Source organism: Erythrolamprus reginae, chromosome 2, assembly GCF_031021105.1.
Source record: "Erythrolamprus reginae isolate rEryReg1 chromosome 2, rEryReg1.hap1, whole genome shotgun sequence".
Taxonomy (NCBI): Eukaryota; Metazoa; Chordata; class Lepidosauria; order Squamata; family Dipsadidae; genus Erythrolamprus; species Erythrolamprus reginae.
In genome coordinates, this window is record NC_091951.1 from 25,765,342 (window position 1) to 25,774,301 (window position 8,960).

Consider the following 8,960-nt stretch of genomic DNA (forward strand, 5'->3'; position numbering starts at 1 on the left):
TCTTTTCGGTAAATGTTAATGGACTTAATGAACCAAGGAAAAGGAAACAAATCTTCTCTAAAATCAGAAATCAAAATGCTCAAATTGCAATATTACAAGAAGTACATATCAAAAAAGATAACCAAAAATTATTGTTGAATCCCAAAATTGGAAAAATGTATGCTGCATTAGCAGATCAAAAAAAAAGAGGTGTGGTGATGTATGTAGAGAACTCTATAAATTCCAAACAAATATATAAGGATAATGATGGTAGAATATTGATTGTACAAGTTGATATTGAACCTAGACCTATAGTGGTTGTTTCTATTTATGCTCCCAACGAAGACCAAATGACATTTTATAAAAATTTACATCAAATAATAATAGATTTAGCTATTGAGAACGTATTAATAATAGGTGACTTTAATGCTATTGTGAATAGGCAATTAGACCATTCAGGGGGAGGGAGTCACAATAAAAGGAAAAAAACAAAAAGAAATCTACTACCTAGTACTTTCCAAAAAATGAAAACAGAATTATTGTTAAATGACATATGGAGGGAAAGACACCCCCATAAAAGACAATTTACGTTTTATTCTAATCCTCACAAAATCTGGACAAGAATAGACATGGTATGGACACCAAAAATGCTTGCAGAACAAATAAGGGAAGTAGAGATAGATGTTAATACATGGGCTGACCACAACCCAATAGTGGTCTATATAAGAAGGAACAACAAACAGAATATTTGGCGGATTAATAGAAATATATTAAATGATAAGAAATATAAGGATTGGATCGAAAAGGAGTTAAAAATATTTCTTGAAATTAACAAAACCCCAGACACCACTCCACAGAATATATGGGATACACTCAAAGCTTATATAAGAGGGTTAACAATATCTTATACAGCAAAATACAATAAGGAAAATAAATTAAAGTATGTACAATTAATAAATGAATTAAAACAATTGGAATTTGCATCGCAGCAACACACCAAGAACAGAGACTTTAAAACAGAAATAAATGTAATTAAACATAAAATTAGAATTATAGAACAAAACCAAATAACTGAAAAAATTAAAAGAGCAAAACAACATTACTTTGAACATGCAAATAAGCCAGGCAGATGGTTAGCATATAAACTTAGAAAGCAGAGTCAATCCAAATTGATAAAAAAGTTAGAAGACAAAGATGGTACAATAAAATATGATACAGAAGGAAAGGCAAATATTGTTTATAATTTTTATAAAGATCTTTATGCCAAAGACATTGTTAGTGAAGATGAGGTTTTTAATTACCTACAGGCTTCAAAATTACCACAAATAACAGAAGATCAACAGACTATGTTGGATGGACCAATAACAATGGAAGAACTCCTAACTATAATTAAAAAACAGAAAAACAATAAGGCCACTGGTCCAGATGCTATACCGGCAGAATGGTACAAGATAGACAATGAAGTAGTAAGAAACTATATGTTAGAAACTTTTAACTTATGTAGACTTGAGGGTAAAATTCCGAAATCTTGGTCAGAATCGTTGACAACTTTAATACACAAATCCGGCACTGACCCAGTAAAAATTAAAAATTATAGACCCATATCTTTATTAAATGTAGATTATAAAATATTTATTGCCATCTATGCAGATAGACTTAAAAGAATCATAAATGGAATAATACATCAAGACCAAAATGGATTTTTACCAGGGCGACAAATTAAAAATAACCTTAGAACAGTAATAAACACATTAGAATACTATGAACAACACCCAGATAAGACAGCATCCTTAATGTTCCTAGATGCTCAAAAGGCCTTTGACAACGTTAACTGGACATTTATAAAAATGCAATTAAATAGAATGAGATTTGGCTCAAAATTTGTTAACTTAATAGATACTATATATTCTAAACAAACGACTAAGATAATATTAAATAATAATCAATTACAAGCACTTGATATAAATAAGGGAGTTCGTCAAGGATGTCCTATATCACCATTGTTATTTATTATGACACTTGAAACTTTATTAGTTAAAATAAGAGCAGATTCCAAAATAAAAGGTTTAACTATAGGAGATGAAACTTACAAACTCCAAGCTTTTGCAGATGACTTAACGTTTATAATTGAAGAACCGATAACAACTGTTCCTTCTTTATTGCAAACTATTGAACAATATGGAAAGGTAGCAGGTTTAAAGATAAATAAAAGCAAAACTTCTTTCTTAACTAAAAATATGAATAAAATACAAGAAACTAAATTAGAAAATATTTCTGGAATAAAAACTGTAAAGAAAGTAAAATATTTAGGAATAAATTTAACAGCGAAAACAATAACATTAAAAAATGATAATTACATAAAATTATTATCAGAAATTAAAAAAGATTTAGAAACATGGAACAACCTGAAAATATCATTTTTAGGAAGAATTGCCACAATCAAGATGAATATTCTGCCTAAGGTTTTATTTCTCTTTCAGGTAATTCCAATAAACCCAGGGGGAACTTTTTTTAAAACTTTGACAAACTTAGTTAAAAAATTTATATGGCAAGGGAAAAAAGCAAGGATAAAAATAAACTGTTTGGAAGACATTAAAGAAAGAGGAGGATTTGGTCTTCCAAACTGGAAATTATATTACCAGGCCGCCGCCTTAACATGGATTAAAGATTGGATAACTTTAGAGAATAAAAGAATATTAAATTTAGAAGGACATGATCTTATGCTGGGTTGGCATGCATTTATATGGTATGACAAGGAAAAAATCACTCATATTTTAAAAGACACACATTAAGGAAGTATTTACTAGAGGTTTGGAAGGACATAAGGAAAAATCACTTCTTAAATGTTCCAGAATGGATAGCCCCCCTAGAAGCAATAACACATCCAAAATCTATAAAAGATACGAAAATATTTTATAGATATAAAGAATTATTAAATGATCAGATGAAGTTAAAGCCTAGGAATAAACTACAAGAAGAAGGGATAATAATAGATTGGTGGCATTATGCCCAGATTCGATCCAGATATCAGAAGGATATAACTCTTTACATTTTTAATAAAAGTAAGAATTTGCTAAGTCATTTAATTATTAACAATTCAGTAAAAATGATAGGGAAAATATATAAATTTCTTATTGCTCATAAAAATATAGAGTTGACTCTAAAAGATACCATGATAAGATGGTGCAGAAATATAGGTAAGGAAATAGATATAGATACTTGGGAAAAAGTCTGGATTAATAATTGGAAAATGACCAAGTCAGTTTCATTAAAAGAAAACCAAATTAAAATGTTTTATAGATGGCACCTTCCACCAAACAGGATTGCAAAAATGTTTCCTAAAACATCCCCACTGTGTTGGAAATGCAAGAAAGATATAGGAACTTATTACCATCAATGGTGGACATGTGGTAAAGCTAAAATTTATTGGAAGATGATTGAGAAGATATTAAAAGAAGTATTAAAACATGACATAGATAATACCCCGGAATTTTACTTATTAGGAATTACTAATCAGACTTATAAGAAGGAAACTCTTTACTTAATTATACACATATTAACTGCGGCTAGAATAATATATGCGCAAAATTGGAAGGGGGAGGAAATCCCCAAGAAAGAAGAAGTTATAGCTAAAATATTAGATTGCGCTGAAATGGATATGATGACAAGACGATTAAACGATCAAGAAGATACAAAATTTTATGAAACATGGAACAACATATATAAATGGTTAGATAAGAAAAAATAAGAGATAGATCTCTATTTAGGTAATAACAATATTAGATGTATTCGTTGATGATTTTGATATAGTAGTTTACTCATAAGCGATATATTAAAAATTTTGTTTTATGTATGTTTAGTAATTGTGATTTGTTTAAATGTTTGATTAGATGAATATATTACATATAGACAACATATTAAGCATTTTTACTTATACCGTACTAAGATTATATTTAAGATTTGAAAATTTTTTTACTAGACTTTTTAACATTTAACAAATGTTTGATTATGTATTCTTTTTTCTATTTGAATGTATACTTTCAAAAGAAGCGGGGAAATACATCCCCATTTTATGTTCAATGTTTGTATGTCTGTATGTCTGTTTTATGAAAAATAATAAAATAAAAGACATCAGAGAGTTTAATATGTGGTTAAGGCAGTGGTGTAAAGCTGAAAGTTTTGGCTATGTAAGTCATGATGTCAGTAGGTGGTCTAATAGGGAGTTGTTTAAGAGGGATGGTTTGCATCCATCATACAGAGGTACCCAGGTGCTTGTATAGGAAGGATAGAGGATAGAGTAGAGAGAAGGGGAGGTGGAGTAGCCATTTATGTTAAGGAAAGTCTAAAACCAACACTAATTCAAAATACATATAAAGAACTGGAGACTTTCTGGGTTTGCATGCAAACTAAAGAGGGTTGTATCATTAGAATTGGGAAGATCTATAGGCCTCCAGGGTGATCTGAGAATTTTGACAGCAAGATGGTGGATGAAATTACCCAAATGGAAGTAAAGGGAGATACTGTGGTTATGGGTGATTTCAATATGCCTGACATTGACTGGAATATCCCCAGTGCCCTTACATGCAAAAGTAAGAATATAATAGAGGCCTTTACAGGAGCAGCTCTGGCACAGCTGGTTAAGACACCGACTAGAGGGGAGAATATTCTAGATTTAGTTTTTACGAATGGGAATTGGGTTTCAGAGGTTAAGGTGGGAGAAAATTTAGGTTGCAGTGACCACCTATGTTTGTGGTTTGATGTAATAAACTGACTGTGAGCAATCCTATACTGCAACCAAACTATTGGATTTCAAAAAAACAAATTTTAATGCAATGGGGGAATATTTAAATAATGAATTAAAGGGCAGGGATAAAATGGCAGGAGCGAGCACCCAGTGGACTCTATTAAAAAAGGCCATCTTAAAAGCCACTAGACTGTATGTAAGGCAAATAACTAAAGGTAAAAGGAAGAAGAAACCGCTATGCTTTAGCAATGATGTAAGGGCTATAGTCAATGAAAAAAAGTCTGCCTATAGGACTGAGGATTGGAGAATGGCCAGTGTTGTGCCTATCCACAAGAAGGGCAGTAGAGAAGAAGCTGGTAACTACAGGCCAGTTAGCTTGACATCAGTTATAGTTAAAATGATGGAGACTCTACTCAAAAAGAGGATATATCAGCACCTAAAAAACAATAACTTATTGGACCCAAATCAGCATGGCTTTACTGAAGGCAAATCATGTCACACTAATCTCATTGATTTCTTTGACTATGTCACAAAGGTGGTGGATGAAGGTGGTGCCGTGGATATTGCCTATCTGGACTTCAGCAAAGCCTTTGAAAAGGTTCCACACAAAGAGCTGATAGATAAGTTAGTGAAGATTGGACAATCCCTGGATAGTTCAGTGGATTTGCAGCTGGCTGAAGCATAGACATCAGAGGGTTGTTGTTAATGGCGAGTATTCTGAGCAGAGACTGGTTCCAAGCGGTGTGCTACAAGGGTCTGTTCTGGGTCCTATTCTTTTTAATATGTTTGTGAGTGACATAGGGGAAGGTTTGGTAGGGAAGGTTTGCCTATTTGTTGATGACTAAAGTGTGCAATAGGGTTGATATTCCTGGAGGCCTCTGTAATATGGCAAATGATTTAGCTTTACTAGATAAATAGTCAAAGCAATGGAAACTGCAGTTTAATGCTTCCAAATGTAAAATAATGCACTTGGGTTAAAGGAATCCTCCTGAGTATTGTATTTGCAGTTCTGTGTTAGCAAAAACTTCAGAAGGGAGTAGATGTATGTATGTATGTATGTATGTATGTATGTATGTATGTATGTATGTATTTATGTATGTATCACATATTTTTGCTGAATAGTTAAAATTAAGGGAGACTAGGATGGCACTATTTCGGCCTTGTTCTGGTCTCATCAGCTAGCCATACCCTTACTGGGATTTGATCCTGGGGCCTCTGTCTTGTAAGGCAGAGAATTAACCTCTAGGCCACTAGATGTCATCCCTTCAGCTTTGTACCAGGGAGGGGCTATATGTTTTTTCTGTTGGATCACCCTGGTATATTGAAGGAATGTCACAGCTCCGTTTTGCCTCTAGACCCAACCCAGGGCCATTTCAAGGGAGTTAATTTATTCATAGCCAACAAATGTGGTGTCACCAGCACTCTATACACCGGGATCACAATCTCCCTTTTCCTGCTTGCTATACCTCTAGCTATACAGCCAAGCATTCTACTTGCTTTCCCTACCACCTGATCGCACTGTTCACCCATTTTGAGACTGTTAGAAATCACTACCCCTAAATCCTTTTCTGAAGTTTTTGCTAACATAGAACTGTCTATACAATACTCAGATTGAGGATTCCTTTTCCCCAAGTGCATTATTTTACATTTGAAAACATTAAACTGCAGTTTCCACTGCTTTGACCACTAGCTATATCATTTGCCATATTACAGATGCCTTCAGGAATATCAACCCTATTGCACACTTTAGAGCACATTATTCACATTTACAAAATCCTGGGGAACATTGAGCGGGGGGCGGGGGGCGGGTGTGTGTGTGTAAAAAAAAGTTTGGACAAAAAATATCTCTCTTCCTCCCTTTCGCTCTATTTTTCTCTCTCCCTCTTTCTCTCTCTCTCTCCCTTCCCTCCTCTTTCTTTCCCCTCTCTCTCCATCTCTCTTTGTTTCTCCCTTCCTTCCTCTCTTTTTTGCCCTCCTTCCCTCTCTCTGTCTTTCCCTCACCCTCCTTCCCCCCTTTCTCTCTCTCTCTTGCTTTCTCTCTCTTGCTGTCTTTCTCTCTTTCTCTCCCCCCTCTCTCTCCCTCTCTCTTGCTTTCTCTCTTTCTCTCTCTCTCTTTTGCTTTCTCTCTTTCTCTACCCCGTCTCTCTCCTTCTTTCTCTCCCCCCTCTCCCTTTCTCCCTCTCCCTCTCTTGCTATCTCTTTCTCTCTCCCCCCCTCTCCCTCTCTTGCTATCTCTTTCTCTCTCTTTCTACCCCCCTCTCTTCCTCTCTCTACCTCTCTTGCTATCTCTTTCTCTCTCTTTCTATCCCCCCTCTCTTCCTCTCTCTACCTCTCTTGCTATCTTTTTCTCTCTCTTTCTCTCCCCCCTCTCTCCCTCTCTTTCTCTCTCTCCCTCTCTTGCTATATCTTTCTCTCTCTTTCTCTCCCCCCCTCTCTTCCTCTCTCTTTCTCTCTCTCCCTCTCTTGCTTTCCCTTTCTCTCCCCCCTCTCTCCCTCTCTCTTTCTCCCAGTAGCCGTGGGGCAACGGCAGGGTGATCAGCTGTGAGGCGGAGCTCCAGAACGGAGGCACAGACGGCGGTGGCTAGACGCCGTACATTTCTGGCGTTGCGCTGGGCATGGACGTGGGGCTTGAGCCTCCGTCCTGGTCCAGCCAGCAGGCAAGTGCCAGCCACGCAATTCCAGCATTTCCAGCCGCCGCCGTCAGTGCCTCTGTTCCGTAGCTCCGCCTCACAGCTGATCACCCTGACGTCGCCCCACGGCTACTGGGAGAAAGAGAGAGGGAGAAGGGGGGGAAAGAAAGAGAAAGCAAGAGAGGGGGAGAGAGAGAGAAACCACCCTGCCACTGCCCCACGGTATGGCTCCTGCCCGCTGCCGCCGCCATCACCCTCCCGCTGCGCACCGCCCTCCCGCTGCCGCTGCCCTACTACCAAGCCCCAAAGCTCACCTGCTGACAGGGAAGCTCCAGCCGGGCGGGGAGCCACAGCTGCTGGAAAACTTGGAAGGCGCAAAGAAGCAAGCTCAGCTTCCGGTCTCACAACTTTTTTCTCTTCGCAAAAAGTTGCGAGACCAGAAGCTGAGCTTATTTCTTCGCGGCACACCTGACCATGTCTCGCGGCACACCAGTGTGCCGCGGCACACCGGTTGGGAAACACTGCTTTAGAGTCATTGGCATATAGGCAAACCTTCCCTACCAAAACCTCCTCTTTATTTCCTAAAAAAAAATTAATTCAGGGAAAAATGTCCCCCCCCCTTTTTTTTTGTATGTTGGTCTTGTAAATATGTAAATATATAAATAAATAAAATAAAAATCTTTCCTTCAAAAATAAATTTAAGGAAAAATGTTTCCCCATTCCCCCTCCTTTTTTTTATATGTTGGTCTTGTAGATATTTTGTCCTCGGAGAGGGGGGCATACAAATAATAATAATAATAATAATAATAATAATAATGATAATAATAATGATAATAACAACAACAACAATAACAATAATCACAATAATCACAATCCCAGGGGACAGCAGAATTGAGGAGAAGCAGCTGGAGAAATTAGTGAAATACGAAGATCTAAAAATCGAGCTGCAACGACTATGGCATAAGCCAATGAAAGTGGTCCCAGTGGTACAGCGGACATTTGAAAACCATCAGAATTGACAAAATCTCCATCTGTCAATTGCAAAAGGCTGCTTTACTGTGATCGGTAAACATAATTCGCCGCTACATCACGCAGTCTTAGGTGCTTGGGAAGCACCCGACTGGTGATGAAATACGAAATCCAGCATAGGGATCTCGTTTGCTGTGTTGTATTGACATAATAATAATAATAATAATAATAATATAATAATAATAATAATAATAATAATAATAATAATAATAATAATAATAATAGTAATAATAGTAATAATAGTAATAATAGTAATAATAGTAATAATAGTAATAATAATAATAATAATAATCTAAACTTGGTAAGCTAAGTAGCATCATATTTCACTATTTCACTAGGCTCACTTGAAGAAGTCAGTTGCTAGAAGTTAAAAACTTTTTGATATTTTATAGAATTTGTACAGTGAAAACATCTTGCAAACTTAGAGACGGGACAAGAGAGCTTTTCTGCCGCTATCATGAGATGGCAGTCAGAAAGGCAGAATCTCTGCCAGAAACGTGAGGAGTTAAAACCATCGAGTACTGAATTGCTAGAAAATATCGGAGAGAAGAAACGCAGAACTTCCTTTTCCGGAAGAC